The following is a 15,742-nucleotide window of genomic DNA, read 5'->3' on the forward strand; positions in this document are numbered from 1 at the left end:
TCCCACCGAGAAAGGTTTAAGGGCACGAGAAGGCATGTTACAGATCAAGGTGCTGAATGCACCGCTCTACACTTAAAAGCGAGGTGATCTTTCTTCACTCAAGTGCGTATTGATTTGCCTTTGGCTGGTGACATTATGTTATTGCTAAAGATATTTGCTGTGAAGGTGGCCTTACCCAGAGTGGCTCAAGATAATGGAGGTTACGCAGGATCTAGAAGGGCAGGTGTGTTTTTTTACCACATTTATTACATTAGCTTCCACAGACGGTAAAAAATGGATATATTGAAATTCAAAGTGTCTTCAAACATAATGAATGATCCTGATTCTGCTCATTTGGAATTTAAGGAGTGTGGATAGGTGCTTGGAAACCATGGAAACCTAATTTGATCCTGTGGAGGATACCCACATGTAGTACATCATCTTCGTAGACACTCACCATGAGAGAGCTTGCATGCCATCCAATTAATTCATGCTTAATAACAAATCAACATGTAAGCTCATGTAACTGCGATTTTGTTTTAGCTTAACTCACACATTGGTTGCTTCCGGTTAAGCACTGTTGGTCTCTCTTAACCCAATTAATGGATCGCCTCTAACCAGCACACTCTGTGAAGCGCAGCTCAAGGTCCCGGTGTTGTCAAAGTATCGACTCGCTTGGTGTGCGTGACTGCAGCTATGTGGCGGATGGTGTTTGTTTCACCGCTGTCTGGAGGACTCTGCACTTGGAGCCCAGCGTGTGCCTGGCAGCAGACCTAAAGTGTAATCCTTGGCATCAAGTGTGGCCTGGCACCGGATCAGAACGCCACAGTTGGAGTGGTGTTGGGGTGGGCGCTACTTTAAGAAATGCCAGGATAAAGGAAGGAAACAATGATGAGAGAACAGGTTAACCCAGGGTGGCCGCAAGTTGAGTTTGAGGTTAACGCTGCCAAAGCGCATAGCGCAGCTTTGCTTTCACTTTATATAAGAGATGTACATGATGGTTTTGATACTGGCTTTCCTGTACGCATAGTTATGCAGGGTCAAACAGTAACCAAATGCACATACTGTACTCATGCACAGATTATTTCCTGTTTGTTTCCGAGACCCTCAGGTGAACCCTGTTTTACAGACTTCGTGTTTGTGATGTTGCTCTGTTATCAGTGAAGGGACAATTCAAAATTTTGTCATCTTTTGCTGACCGGCGTTCCAAATCTGAATAGTTTGTTTTCTCTCTTTTTTTTTACGATTACAGAAATACAGAGAAAGTGTGCCAGGGATTTGTCTGGGGATTATTTAATATTGGTTCATTCACACTGTCTCTTACTCTACGCTGGTTGCTATTTGATCACATCATCAAAAAGTTATTGTTAGGTAAAATTTAAATGAAGTTTTTCCCTTACTCGTTCGAACACTGAATATGCTTCTTTGCCACAAAAAGTCTCGATTGCCAAACATTGGGTGCATGCCTAAATGTAATTGTTGGATTTTTTCAACAGCCAGGAATGTGATGTGGTGATTGTTTTTTACGGATTTCCAGATTTTGTGACCTTCATGAGTTTTATTTTTGTGATTGTGGGGAAGTATGCATGCCTTGTTTGTAGACACACGCTTCGCAATCATCCAACATGTATCCCAGACATTAGGTTTGATTGAGTCCATGCGGTGCTACAAAAAACGACTGCTGGGTTGCTTCCTTCTTTTTTGTTATTGGCCAATCACATGCCTAAGCAGCATCTTAAGTTGGCTTATTGTCTGTGACTTCTCCAAACCACACGTGTGCATTTATTTTCAGGTTTAAACTAGCATGTCGCGTACTGCTCCATTAAGTTGGAGAACGATCTCAGCCTTATACCCGGAGTACAGAGTACAAAATGCAATTCATCTCCTGCGCTACATACTACATTCTCCTGCAGGTGCATACGTGACCTACGCATACAAAGTATGCATGGTTACAAAAATCCGGCAGTGCGCGTACAGCATGCACATACTATTCTGATTTGCGTCATGCGCACTGTACACGGACCCTCATGTATGCGTAAAAGCAGCACTATACTTCTAGCTTTAGCATAGATAGTGAGGAGATCCCTAATCTCTGCTTCTTTTCAGTTTGCACACATTTTTTGTTGTGAATGTTGATCTGCATTTGAAGAGTTTGGTTCCAAAGCGCAATAAATCCATTTTGACAAATTTCGGTAAAAACGTGTTTTCTATACCAAGAAAGTGACAAGATGAAAACCACTCTGTTCTGTTACAAACTTTCACATAGCATCTTTAGGTTATAAAAACATAAAAAATTCAAATCCATAACTTGATTTTCAAAGATTTATTATAAAAACAAATTATTTTTTCCACAAAATGCAATAAATCCATGACAGTTTTTTATTTCAAAATGTATAAATGTGTATTCATCTTTACCATTTTATATTTATTTAGTTGACTAGTGGTATACAATGATTTAAAAATAAACATTAATGGCATTAACCAAAACACTTACTTTGTTATAATAAGAACACTGTCATTGCTGTGGTTATACTTGACGTCGTCTCTTTACATTTTCACAGCGATCAGCTGTAAAATGTTTTGGTCCCGCTCGATTTTCGTTGACTTTGAGTAAAATAATGTAAAGTTTTCATAAGATCCTCTGGGGTCAATGTTTTAGCATGATGGGCTTGATGCTGTCGGGAGAACAAGCAACCGAGTGCCTCTCGCGGAAATTATTAGATGTTGATGGCTTACGTTTCTTTCCCGTCACAGAAAACCACCACAGGTTTAGCAATGCAATTAAAGTATTATTTTGTTTTGTTTGTTGATCACGAAGTACAAAGTAGATGAGAAAAACTAGGACTCCGTGTACTCAGCGCGCCGCCATTGTTTGTTTACATTGCGTGACTGGTGGTCTGTAATATCAGGAATGGATTTGTTGCGTTCTGTAAAAAGGAGGAGTGGCGTTTGTCGCATTTTGGGAAAAAAGGGAGAAAAGATGACACAAAATCACAGCAGGTATTGGATTTTGCGTAAAATTAAGAATTTACTTTTAAATACTGACCTGATATAATACTGATTTTGGCAGTAACTCATTTTTTTTTCAAAAATGGCGTTTATCGCGTTTTGGAACCAAACTCTTCATTTAACCCCTCTCTCCCCACCTCCCGGGTCAAAGTGCTGAACGATAACTGCATTGTTACGATAACTGCATTGTTGCGACAACACGTGATCGCTACGGCACAGCTCTTACGGCATTGTTCCTTGCCTTTTGTTCACACGGTCCGCGTTCCGGAAATGTTAAGGCAATGTTACTAGGTCCCCATTTTGGGAGCGATCCAGGACGTATTGGGTTTACACAGAGAGCACTTTTTCAAGTAATTTTCTTTGATCCACATGCTGTGTGAAACGGTTACAGAATGTGGATTGGAATCAGGCTGTCAAGCTCCAAAAAGCATCAAAAAAGTATTCGAAGTCTTTTTAAAGCTTTTTGAAAGGTTTGAGTTGGGTAGAGATGGAAATTTAAATTATTCATGAAAATTTTGCTTTGAACAATTTTTGACAGCTGTGGTCAGCATTCGCTTTCATTATGTTAAAGAAAGCAACTTGTATATTCTGCTATAAATAACTCCTTTGTGGTGTTCAGAGGAAAGTAAGTAGGTTAGAAAAACACAAAAGGTGACAGAGTTTTCTTTTTTTTTGGGATAAACTGATTTTTTCCTTAGATCTTAAAATTATAAAGAGAAATGCATTGGTTTTGTACTGTATCTTTTTTTGCATTTTCGTAGAGATGACTTATTGAACAGTTTTGGATGGGCTGACTCTTCAAAGACTTCTTGTTGAATGATCAGAAGTGTAATGCAGTCATCAACTGGTGACAGATAACTCAATAAATGCTTGCCATACTTTCGGTTCCAGCGCTGAGCCACCAGTGATAAAAGTATCTGTAACTCTCAAGCACAGAATCCCTCAGGGTGAGCGTAGCTCTGGCATGTTTCTTTCTTGAAAGAAGGTTCCAGAAGATCCTCCAGATGGCATAGGCCTGCTTTTCTCGCAGAGGCCTTCATGCTGTAAACTGACTGGGTCTAGGATCTGCCGGCCAGCTCCACAAACTGGGCCACAGATCTAATTGCTCTCTCATGCAGTGCAAATTCATTGGGGAGTAGACTCCGGCGGATGCTAGCCTACACCACGCAGAAACGAACATGGTGGTGAATGTGAAGATACAGCCTCCGCTTGCAAAATAAAGTGCAGCACTAGCAAAAGAGCCTTTCTTTACTAAAAAAGAGACATATTGCTTTGCTTGCTGAAGTCTTCACATATCTGTCCACACTGCCTGAAAAAAGCGAATGACTGTGTGACTGTGTATGGCCAGCAAATGACTTGCATTATAAAACAACACAAAATCTGTACTGTGTGTGTCGGCTTGTTCATTGCACTGACGTCTTACTCCGGTCAATTGAGTTGCATACTTTCTTCTCTTTGCATGGTTTATGTTTATCACCCCTGTGATTCATAGCCCGCAGTAAACTACAGAAAGGTTTTATGTTTAAACCAATTCTCGTGACCTGTTAGTAATCGTCTTTAACTGAATCAATTTCTTTTTCAAATTAGGGTATCAATAAAGTTATCCATAATTCTCGTTTTAATCGCAGCTGCTCTGGCGATAGACAAAAGACTTGGCAGCTGATATCACTGGAGGTTGCTAAGCAGCTTGATTCACTCGGTAGCCAGTTCGTCTGTCGTCAAAATACATCGGATTGGCTGTCATTCGCTTGTTACAAAACATGCACACACCTTTGTTTCTTGATGCTATTTTCGGACCCATATGTGCAAAAATCTTAAAAGGTATCTTTGATGGACGATTTGTAGAAGGTAATGATTTTTTTAAGGACTGATGCAAACTATGAAGCAGATGCCCTGTTTAAATTAGGTGCTGAATTTGCTGAAGAGGTCCTTTTCATACTAGAGATAAATCACTGGTCATTGGTTAAATAAAAAAGTGACAGTTCACCCAAAACATTTTCATCAATTTGTTTTAAACCTGTATGATTTTCTTTATTCTGTCAAATACAAAAAAAGAAATTTTGTCATTCACAGTTGATGGTACCCATTTACTTCCATATTATTTGTTTTTCCTACCATGGAAGTCAGTCGGTCAGTTCTTACTTTTGGGTGAACTATCGAACGTCTGTAATCACTGCACGTTGGTCTGTTACAGATATCTGTGGCTTTGGCACCTGGAATTGTGGGTTGTCAAAACAGATCTTCTCATGCTACACCTGAGGAGACAATTACGCGTACACACCCACGTAACGCAGGGATTGAAAGTAATGGTGGATTAACTTTGCATCTTAAACTGTTAGTGATTGGTATTGTATGCCAGGCTATAAAATTAACGTGAAATTAAAATTGATTTTGTTTTGGTCGTGTTGTGCTTGATTCATGTTCATAATGCTTCTCCTCTCCGACAACTTTACTTTTTGGTTGTTGTCACCAATTGCCCATTTTTGATCCCTTTACTCCAACCACAAATTTTTTCTTTTGAATATACTTTCTGTTTATATACTTTGTTGTCTTTAGGATGCAAGCAGGTTGTTTTTCACATGATTTGCTGTCAATCCTAATGGGAAACTGTAGACTTCAAGATTCAGTTAGCTATTTTGAGAGACTTGAGTTACATTGTATGATCCTGTTAGAATGAATTTGCCATTCATGAGATTATGTTGTGACATTATTTCATTGAGTCAACGGAGTAAAATGTAAAATAGCCAGTTTAAGTGTGTCATCATGTTCTTAATCTTTTTTTGGGAGCCGGCGTTTTTTTTTTTTTAACTCAAGCAGAAAACCACTTTCATAACTGACTGTCTTTCGCAACAACATTCACTTAGTCTTTACAGCTCACAGTAGTTGCCCTGCTTATTTTCATTTCTAAAGCCATCTTACAGTAAATGGCCTAAAGTTACAATCATGACATTATGGTTTGTTTTGAAAGTGGCCAAAGCACACATTTTGGCTAATCATAGTATTTGACAACCAGAAGCTGTAATGCAATTTCACGGCCTTGATGTCAATTGGTAGAGTGATGAGTGACGCTCCCTCTACAGTCAGAGCTCTGTCCACAGAGACGAGTTTCCGCTGCAGCCTTCTGCTTTTCCCTGTCTCATCCAATTACGTGTCCCGTAAAGAATGGGCAGCATTCCTGATCAGGTAATCATTTTGAGTCATCCTTCCCAGCGAGCCTCACTGCGAGCGTAAAGTTTCAAATGGGATGGAAAACCATCTCTTCCCTTCAGAGTTATGCAGGGAAGTTCGCCTTTGAAATTCCAATTAAATTTTTGAATTTGTTTTGAATTGAGGTCACAAACGATGTAGAATTTAGGGATGTAGGGGAAAAATGGGGGAAAATGTGTTAGTTAAATTTACAGTACTTACAATTTAGAAGTACACAGCGCATGGCCATTATTGAGATGGCAAATGTCCAGAAATTATGAGTGTGGGCTTCCAGCTGGAGAGAAGAGAAAAACGATAATTACGTGTGGAATTGGATTGAAACAGCCACGTGCAGCATTATTTATTTATTTGCAATGGAATGAAAACTTGTATGTTACAAAAACTAATATATATTTTTCATCTTTATTTCAGTTAGTTTTTCAGTCGCGGTTGTTTAGTTGTAGTTTTTTAGGTTTTGTTTTAAAATTTTTATTTCAGTTTACAAAAATGCTTCTTTATCAATCGTTTTCATCTTCGCAGGGTAATATTTTTGTAAACTGAAACTATGCAATCGATTATATTAGGATTGCAGATCTTACTTAATGTGCAACTTTGTCCTTTGTAATAATTGTTTTCAATATCTTTATTTGTAATTAAATTTTTCCCACCCCTTTTTTGCTGATCCGAAAAATAATCCGATCCGTGCCTCAAAAACTGTAATGTGGTCTGAAACGTGAGTTTTGTGATCCATCAAACCCCTAGTAAAGTTAGTACACAGGGATAGCCATAAATGTAATGGTACTAATAATTGGCATAATAATTTCTTTCTGTTTTCGGCCTTGGTTTCCGCTTTTTCGGTTGGGCCAAGAATTTTAATTTTGGTGCATCCCTAATGAAAAGCCTGATTTTTTTTTACATTTTGAATAATTTACGAAAAACAAATTATTCTTGTTGTCACTGACAATTTATTTTGCGTTTATTATAAATGTATGAAGTTTAAAGGAAGAAGGACATAGGTTCATGAATTAAACGTAAAGAGGGCGATTTTTGCGGTTGCTTCTCATGATCTGCGGTTGGCTTGTCAGTAGCGCGATAATACGGGATTGTGGTTACTGCGAAAGCCCTAACTGAGGTCAGACGTAACCTTGCATGTTGTGCAGCTGTATATTTTCAAACATGGAGATAAGTCTTTCACTATAAACCGTTTCGGCAGCTAAAACATTAGCAAACTGCTTTTGTGGACTAAACGTAACTTCCGGTAGTCTTTCACATAGAATCAATAACAACATTAGTCATATTACAGTCGTTTATTTCTGATAACAAGGAAAAAAAATGACAAGTAAATGACCTTTGTTTAAATAACTAATGCGTATCAACTATTACACGAGCTAATGTTACTGTGTAAAATGAATTTATAAAATGTCAGCTACAGGACCTTGAATTCTTGCCTTGCTGCCAAACCTCTACGCACAATTGTGATCCATGCTCGTCATCTCCCCTTGTCTTTAGGAAACCAATTTTTTTCACAAGGTATTCGTTTTAGAGATTAGTTTATGTCGGATTAAACGCTATGTTTTGTTTTATTATGTATGACGAAAAATGTCTGTTAGCGTTCATTTACATGCAGGGTTTACTGTGGTTACTTGCATGACTGCGGTTACGAGATGCCTCGTGCAACGTACAAAGAAAAGAATGCACAGGATTACGATTAGATAAATAAAATGAGGTGGTGGAGGAGTTTCAGTTTTGTTTTAAAGAGAAATTATTGCCTCAATAAAATCACCATGCTTTAGGATTTACTGCTTAGTGCCAGAATAACTTGAACATTGACACCCAGTTTAACTCCATGATATAGCCCAACAGCTAACAGTCATTTACTATAAGTAAAGATAAGATTTCACATCTTTAGACCAAACGCATAAAAGCTTTTGGCTGTGGGTCAGAAAACCTTTTATGTTAAGGCAACAATCACTTTTACTATTGCTCTTACATGCATGAACACTTCAAACTCTTTTTTTTTAATAAATAATTTGACAATTTTCCTTATAAGATGGGACGTCAGACGTATTTAGGGATTACAATATCTAGATCGAAGATAGATTTGGAGATGGACTAATTTGAATTAGACCAATAAGCAACTATTTAGAGCTTCATATATAGCAACGTATTAAAATTGTTAAAATCACCTCATCAATCGCAAAACTCTCAATCCATTTTGCATAAGCAAGCAGGTTTTTGTCAGATGTTTATAATTGCATTGCATCCTATGGTCTCAACGCACTATGTGATTGCATGTTATATGCTTACTGGGTCCTTGAAATTCTTGAAAGTTTGTGAATCTGGGGGGAAAAATTCAAGGCCCTGGGAAGTTTTTGAAAATATACATACATAGATACAGGTCACTGAAAGTGCTTGAATTAAAGGATTTTCTTTTTCCGGGTGGATCATCAAGACTATTGGTCCTCCTAGTTGTCAGGCCGTTCTTTTCTAAAATTTGAGAAAATCCTCCGCTACACCTTTAATTTTATGAAATAACATATTATCCCCTGTGTAGTTTAGGATAATATCATAAAAATTCTAGAGTTTTTAAGCACACTTGCTTAACGTTTCGCTTTAAATACTTATATATTCTGTATGCGAATGTTAATCCATACCAAAATGCTTTTTTTCATAGTTGTGTTTGACACATGAAAACGTCTCGGGTTACATATGTAACTGCTGTTCCCTGAGAAGGGAACGAGACTCTGCGTCTCCCTTGCCATACTTCCTGTGTCCATGTAACGCCGTCTTTGGCAATATTTCAGATAGCGATATACTTCCTGGCTCCCGCGTCACCCTGTCTTTGTTGTTAAGCGTCACCATTGGTTGAATTTGATCTACAAATTCAGACGCACTTACCATTGGAGGCGTCCTCAAAGTGTCACTGCAGTGACGCAGCACGAGTTCCCTGAAAAGGGAACTGTAACAATGTATCTGAAAAGGTAACAGAATGTAACCTTGCTCTAACTTGAAAAGTGTCCCCACATTACATCCTTGAATTTAAGGGTATTGGACCTGGAAAGTCTTTGAAAGGTCCTTGAATTTTAAGTTAGCTAAGGTGTGAGAACCCTGTTAGGGACGTACGTTTTTGAAAAAGTAATACAATCCCATCTTTAACTTATCGGCGGTTAAGATGTAAACATGGCCATATTTGGTCTCTGCTTCTGGCTGGTTGGTGTCAGTTTTGAGTGAATAAAATCTAATCTAATCTTTAGCCTTTGAGTGGCACGGTTAACTGGCCTCTTTCACCTGACATTAGCCTTTAGTGACAGTCCCACTGAGACGACTCGAACCAGCTTCAGTCCTGGAGGAAACAATGAAGATCATGGGAAAGAGAGCAGGATCACTTACCCTCAAACACAGAGTTTAGACAGTTCCACTCGCATCTAATCACAAGTTAACATGACAGAATACACGAGTTGTCAAGAGGATCAGTTGCATGCCAACTCGTGTGCTTTTTTCTGAGTTTTGAATTACTTTTGTGTGTTTGGCAGATGCTTTTTATCCAGTGCATTGAAGATATACATTTTATGGGTTTGTGTGCCTCCTTGAGGTTAAACCCGTGACTTTTGCACTTCTAACGCAATGCTACCAATTGAGCTATGGGGACGCAATTTAGAGTTGCAATTATTTAAAATGTTGTAAAAATGCAAAATTAAATTCTATTGTTGTGTATTAAAAGATTATACACTTTTCTGTCATTTAACAAGAAAATGTGGGACATCGTCTGGTCTGTGGTGTAACGCACAATGGTAACACTCGACATTAACTTTTGACCCAGTCTGCAGTTAAAGAGACTGAGGATTCAGTGTATGGGAATGTAGTATTTTGTTTATTAGATAAAGGTCAGTGCTGTGTGGTCTACCGAGTGTGTGTCCACACAATGAGATCATCCAGGCAGTGTCTATGGCAGTAGTCTCCAACATGGTGCCCGTGGGCACCAGGTTGCCCGCACAGAGTCTGTGAGTTGCCCGCCAAAGCACATTCTACTAATAGCCTCAATTTTAATATTTATTTATTACATATTTTTATATTAGCTTGGCTTCTTTTATGTTTGTTATCATTTTAAACCACGATAACTCATATCAACAAGTAAACTAAAATAAAACCAACTATATGTGTAGACTATATCAAAAAGGTAGCCCTCCAGATTGTTTTATCTGTTGTGGTAGCCCTTGTTTACAAAGAGGTTGCAGACCCCTGTCTATGGATTAATATGCAAATAATAATTTTAATCTTATAAAGCACATCTAGTTTATCTGTAAGTGTCACTATTTGATTCACTTTAGATTTCCGAGTATCACACATCATGGTCAAGCGTGTGACTTTTCGGTATTTAAAAAGATATTTCCCCAAAAACAAAAGGGTTTCTTTTGGAGTCAGTGAAACTATCTGATGGTTGAATTAGCTGGGTGTCTGATGTATCATGGTTGAAAGACCCCATAACTACAGTGACCAATTCGGTTAAGATCTGCTGTGGGCGAGATCAAGCATGTGACACGATGAAAATAGGGAAATTCCTTCAGCCTCTGTAAAGGACTTCTGCTTAACTTCCCTTTGACCAATGTAAACATAAGTCTTTCAGAATTCATAATTTGATTATGACTCAGTCATTGATTTATATATTTTATTTATATATATGTCTTTGCATGCCCACATTTCCTTCTGTTTGCCCATTTCGATATTAGACCTCAGACAACAACTGAAAGGCACAAAGTCATAAATGTTGTAAAATAGCATTTTTTTTGGAAACACCTGACCCAAACACCCATTTTACTTGATGTACCCATAAAAAAACAACAACAGTGATAATCTTTTGTTTTCTATTGTGGTCATTGGCTAAATGGAGTTGTAGCAGGGCAGCTACATGTAGCAATATCTGCTTGGCACGTGACATCATGTGATGGCTTGCGGTGTGCCCTCCCCCTAGGTATTCGTTCACAACATCCCAGGAGAGATTTTGCAAAGTCAACAAAACACTTTGACGGCATTTGTTTACAATGGGAAAATTCTGCCTATTTCTACTTACGCTCTCAACTTTGTTGAATGATACTGCAGCCCAGATTTTTTTCCTTCTCTCAGGCTAATTCTGGGATCGGGGAGATGATTTAAACCCTTTTTTCCACTAATTACTTGCTGAACATAATTAAAAAGGCGTACTTCATGTTACTATCTAATAAGCTTGAAACGATTCCCTTGTGGAACCAAAGGCCCGGAAGACGTGTGTAACACTATTAAATCTTTACCAACCTGATGATGATTGTCAGTTTCCCTTATATTCCAGTCTTTCATCTCTGATTTTTCTGTGTCTTATGATGTTAAACTCATTTTCTGTCCCTTAATAGTCTTCAAAAAAGTTTATATGATGATTGCTTTATAACATTTACACATTTGGGGATTCTGACATCATACACACAACCTCTGGGTATTTGGTTCTGTGGAAGTCTTGGAATTTTGTGTGCTGATTAGATTAAGGGCAAGGCTTCTTCTAGATTGGTGTCCCACATCAGATACACGACTTTTCACAGAAATATACGAATTGCTTTCATGGATATTGCGGCAAAAACAAGTGTACACAAAGCTAAAGGCATATATCTTGGGAACACCCAGGTTTCAAATACAGCTTCTATCTACTTAAATGGTTAGTTCACCCCAAAATGAGATATTTTTTTCATAAATCACTTATCACTGTGTCGTTCTAAACCACCAAGTCCTTTGATTGTCTTCATAACACATTTTTAGATATATTTTGATTTAAATCGTGAGGCTTTTGTCTGTCCCATTGACTGTAGTTGCCAGCATACCAACACAGAAGTAATTTGCGCATCTATACACGGGCTGTTTGAGTATTGTTTGCATAATGCTTTATAAAAAAAACATTGGCAACTACGTCAGTAGGTGACGCCAGCAGCATGCGCCGTAGTTTGGTTGCGAATGCGCTCCGAACATCCAAGCAGGAGAACAAATTGTTGAATAAAATCGTTTGTTTTGTTTACTTCGTGTACAAAAGTGTCTTCGTCGCTTAATAATATTATTATTGAACGACTGATGGAACATGGACCTTTTTGGCGATGTCTTCATTCTTTTCTGGGAAACGTATTGTGAAACTAACTGAAGTCAATAGGATAGAAAATAAAACCTCCTGGTTTTCATAAAAAAATATCTAAAAAATCGTGAAAAGTGAATTATAATAAAATTATCATTTTGGGGTGAACTATCCCTTTAAACTGGAACTGTTTGTCAGAACCTTTACACAAAAATATTTAAAATCGGGTATACAATCTGGCAAAAAGTTATTGTAATTAATCATGTGACTAGTCAGGTAACCCATAGTGGGTATATGTATGAGCTTAAATGTTTTATTGTTGAAGTCTGAAAAAGGGCGGTAGCCCGAAACGTTACTTTGATTGAATAAATCAATATATTTTTTGTGAGTTCAGTGTGCGGATTCCATTTTTGTCTTATTTAGTTGTATTTTTGGATTCCGGCACCTGCTAGTGTTTGGATGTGCGCGTCTCTCTCTTTAGTATTTATGAATTTAGAAGCCACCAAACACTTCCATGTTTTCCCTATTTTAAGACTCTTACATGAGTAGTTACACGAGTAAGTATGGTGGCACAAAATAAAACTTTTGTTTGGAGCCATAGGAATGAATGGGGCTAGGCTAAATGCTAACACATTCAAGAAGCGTTATACAAAGATTAAAAATGCACGCATTGAAAAAAGATAGGTATGTGTTAATTCATCTAAGTTGAGGTAAGAACATAGTAAAATATTGGAAAACGGTGGTGTTTTCCTTTAACTATTACAAAATTATTTCCATCAGTTTCTATGATCAATATATTCCAAATACAATTTGTAAACAATAATACAAACTATGATCACCATATATGGGTCCCAAAAACACTGATCCTAGGTATCTAAAGTGACCTCTGTGTCTGCTCACTGACACCAAAGTATCACAAAAGTATCACAGCTCTTGCGGCCGGTGCCGGTAAGGTGTTGTTATTAAGAATAGCCACACTTTGTTTGACAGGTCTGGGAATGCTCAGCTGTCTCTCTTTAGTTCACTGATAGCTAACTGAAAGAGGAAAGCTCAAGTGCCACGCTTGCAGCTGACAGGGCCCCGCTCTTGCAGGATGGACAGGGAAGTGATGTCGTACAATCTGTGGGGCCACTGTTTTTTCCACTGAGGTCAAATGGAGGCGGGGCCTAAAACATGAAGGTTATTTCCTCAAATGCCGCACGCGGTGTTCAGTTGCGTTTATTACTTTTCACGATACGTAATGTCCCGACGCAGCTTTGCAAAGACGTACATTGTGAACAAGATAATCGAATCGAAATCTGACATTATATAGGATTGTGTATTGTTCAGGTATTATCGTAGTTGTGCATTTGTAGCGGCAAAAGAAAAACGGTATGCAGATGCGTTTTGCCTTGCCAGGACTTATTGCTTTTATTTGAAAGTCCTGCTGGTGTTTTTTACTTCTTGTAGAAACTATAGATGTGTGAATCTTGCATATCTTGGTAATAACCTGTCCAGGTGATAAATGTAATTTTGCATAAAGTATGATTTGTCTTGAAACAGCTGTTTCAGGTGTACGGCTTAAAAAAAATTACAAGCACTGCAATACAACTATTAAGAAATCCCATTGAGCTTCCCTCTGTTTGTAGCAGCAGCAGCTGTGTTGTGTTTATATTATAAATAACCAGACACATAAATGACAAATCTTCAGCTAAAACAAGCAATTCGTTAAATATTATAATGTAAATATGTTGCATTTACCACTTCCCAATAAGTAAATGTCTATTCTGACCCTTGGTGGTTGAGATCCTAACTGGATGGTTGTGCTCTCCTCCACAGATACAGTGAGAAGTGAATAATGTCCAAAGATTTCTACGGGTGCCACCTCTGCAGAAATGCCCTGATGCCGAGTCTGGACTAAAGCCAAGGTGAGCTTCTACTTTCTCTATTCAATTGTTGGGTTAATACACTCATGACATGGGATGTCTAGTGGGTGCTTATGAAACTACATGGAGGAGAAATGCAGAAAACACTTGTGTGATATACTGCGAAACAAATGAAAGTGAGTTGATGTGGTTTGCGTGGGAGGTCCTACGTCATTTCCTGCTTGTGTTTGGTTTGAAGAGCAAAAAAGGAACCTTGTTTTCTCTTGTTTGCATCCTTAAGATCATTTCCATTTGTTTCCTTATTTCACCCAGTGCATTCCTCCAGACCTCTGTGGTTGATATTTCGTTACACATGTATTATTAGCAATCATTTGTGAAATCAGTCAGAAGTTTGAATCTACAACTTTTCATATTGACACTCAGAGCGAAAGCAGTGAGCATGTGTTTGGCTGTGTCGAAGCCACAGTCCCCACCTGCTCCGTCCATACCACCGCTCTTCTGTCATGTGACTAAGCATCAGCCTATTCTGTTGGTTAAAAAGACAAGCACTCGCTCCGCGGAGTTTGGAGCATGGCTCATGCTCTGTGCGTGGAGGGATGGGGAGGGGAATCGGGGCTGGACTTCCCTGTGTGGGGAAGGTTGGGGGTGGGGCTGCTCAGATGGGATTTGCATTAGTAGTTTGTCAGCTGTCATTAGGAGCAGATGATAGTGAGGATAAGCCCCTTTTCACACAGTGCTATCTCTCTCTCTCTCTCTCCTGTATTGCATGGCCTGTTGTGATATGCACCTTTAAGAAAAAAATTGCAGGGCAAGAAGAGTCTGGTTATGCTGAGTGTTTATGATGCATGCAGTGTCAACTTCTAAGCGCCGTCCCTACGTGCTTCTGGCACGTCCGTGTCCCTGCTGTGGTTCTTAAAGGGGCATGTCCTGTATGTAGAAATCTGGCTCACTTTCGAATTGTTAACCATGCATGACTTGATAACATTTAGATTTATGCATTGTGCAGATGCTACTTACAGTACATTCGATGTTTATATGTTCCCTTGGTATCGAACAATTAACATTTGATCTGCTACACGAACATAAGGTTTGTACTGGATCAAGTAGCTTAGAGTAAAGAACCTTTAAAACCTACATTCAACTCCCTGGGCATGCACTATGTTTGATATTGTTTTATGCAGGTTGTTACATTAAGCCTTCAATGTAAAGCAGCTCTTTAATATACCTCCATTTCATAAACTCATTGTTTAATAATTAAGCGAGAGAGGCTCGGACGTATCCGTTAAGAATATTTCTAGGAAGCAGATAGGTGGTATTTAAGCTCACGGAGGATCTAATTTTCCGATCTCTGTTTGTCAGCTGAAGAACGCGGACCCTCCCACCGAGCATGCTCTGGAGAAGTTTATTGATTTTTCGCACTGCTTCTGTGCCTCTTGTAACCTAAAACCCATCAATACGCATCAGACATTTAACCCCCCGTTACACTTTCGGTTATGGGAATACAGTTAACCCTGCATTTCAGAATGCACAGACAGGCTTCCTTTTAGTCAATGCCGGATCTTCTGATGGGCCGATCGGGGAAATCCATTCGTCTTTCTTTGGTTTCCAGCTGCTGGCT

General features: G+C 38.7%; 1 protein-coding gene across 5 annotated transcripts in view; it reads left to right on the forward strand.

Annotated features, from left to right (window-relative positions):
- The window catches only part of ncoa2 (nuclear receptor coactivator 2), a 96,715-nt gene that overhangs the window by 10,423 nt on the left and 70,550 nt on the right, over positions 1-15,742 (forward strand). For all 5 annotated transcript variants that reach the window (XM_073863755.1, XM_073863756.1, XM_073863757.1 and 2 more), the window contains exon 2: positions 14,078-14,166. The gene's annotated coding sequence lies outside the window, so the exon portion shown is untranslated. The remainder of the gene's footprint in view (positions 1-14,077; positions 14,167-15,742) is intronic.

The sequence above is a fragment of the Misgurnus anguillicaudatus genome, chromosome 25, assembly GCF_027580225.2.
Source record: "Misgurnus anguillicaudatus chromosome 25, ASM2758022v2, whole genome shotgun sequence".
Lineage (NCBI taxonomy): Eukaryota > Metazoa > Chordata > Actinopteri > Cypriniformes > Cobitidae > Misgurnus > Misgurnus anguillicaudatus.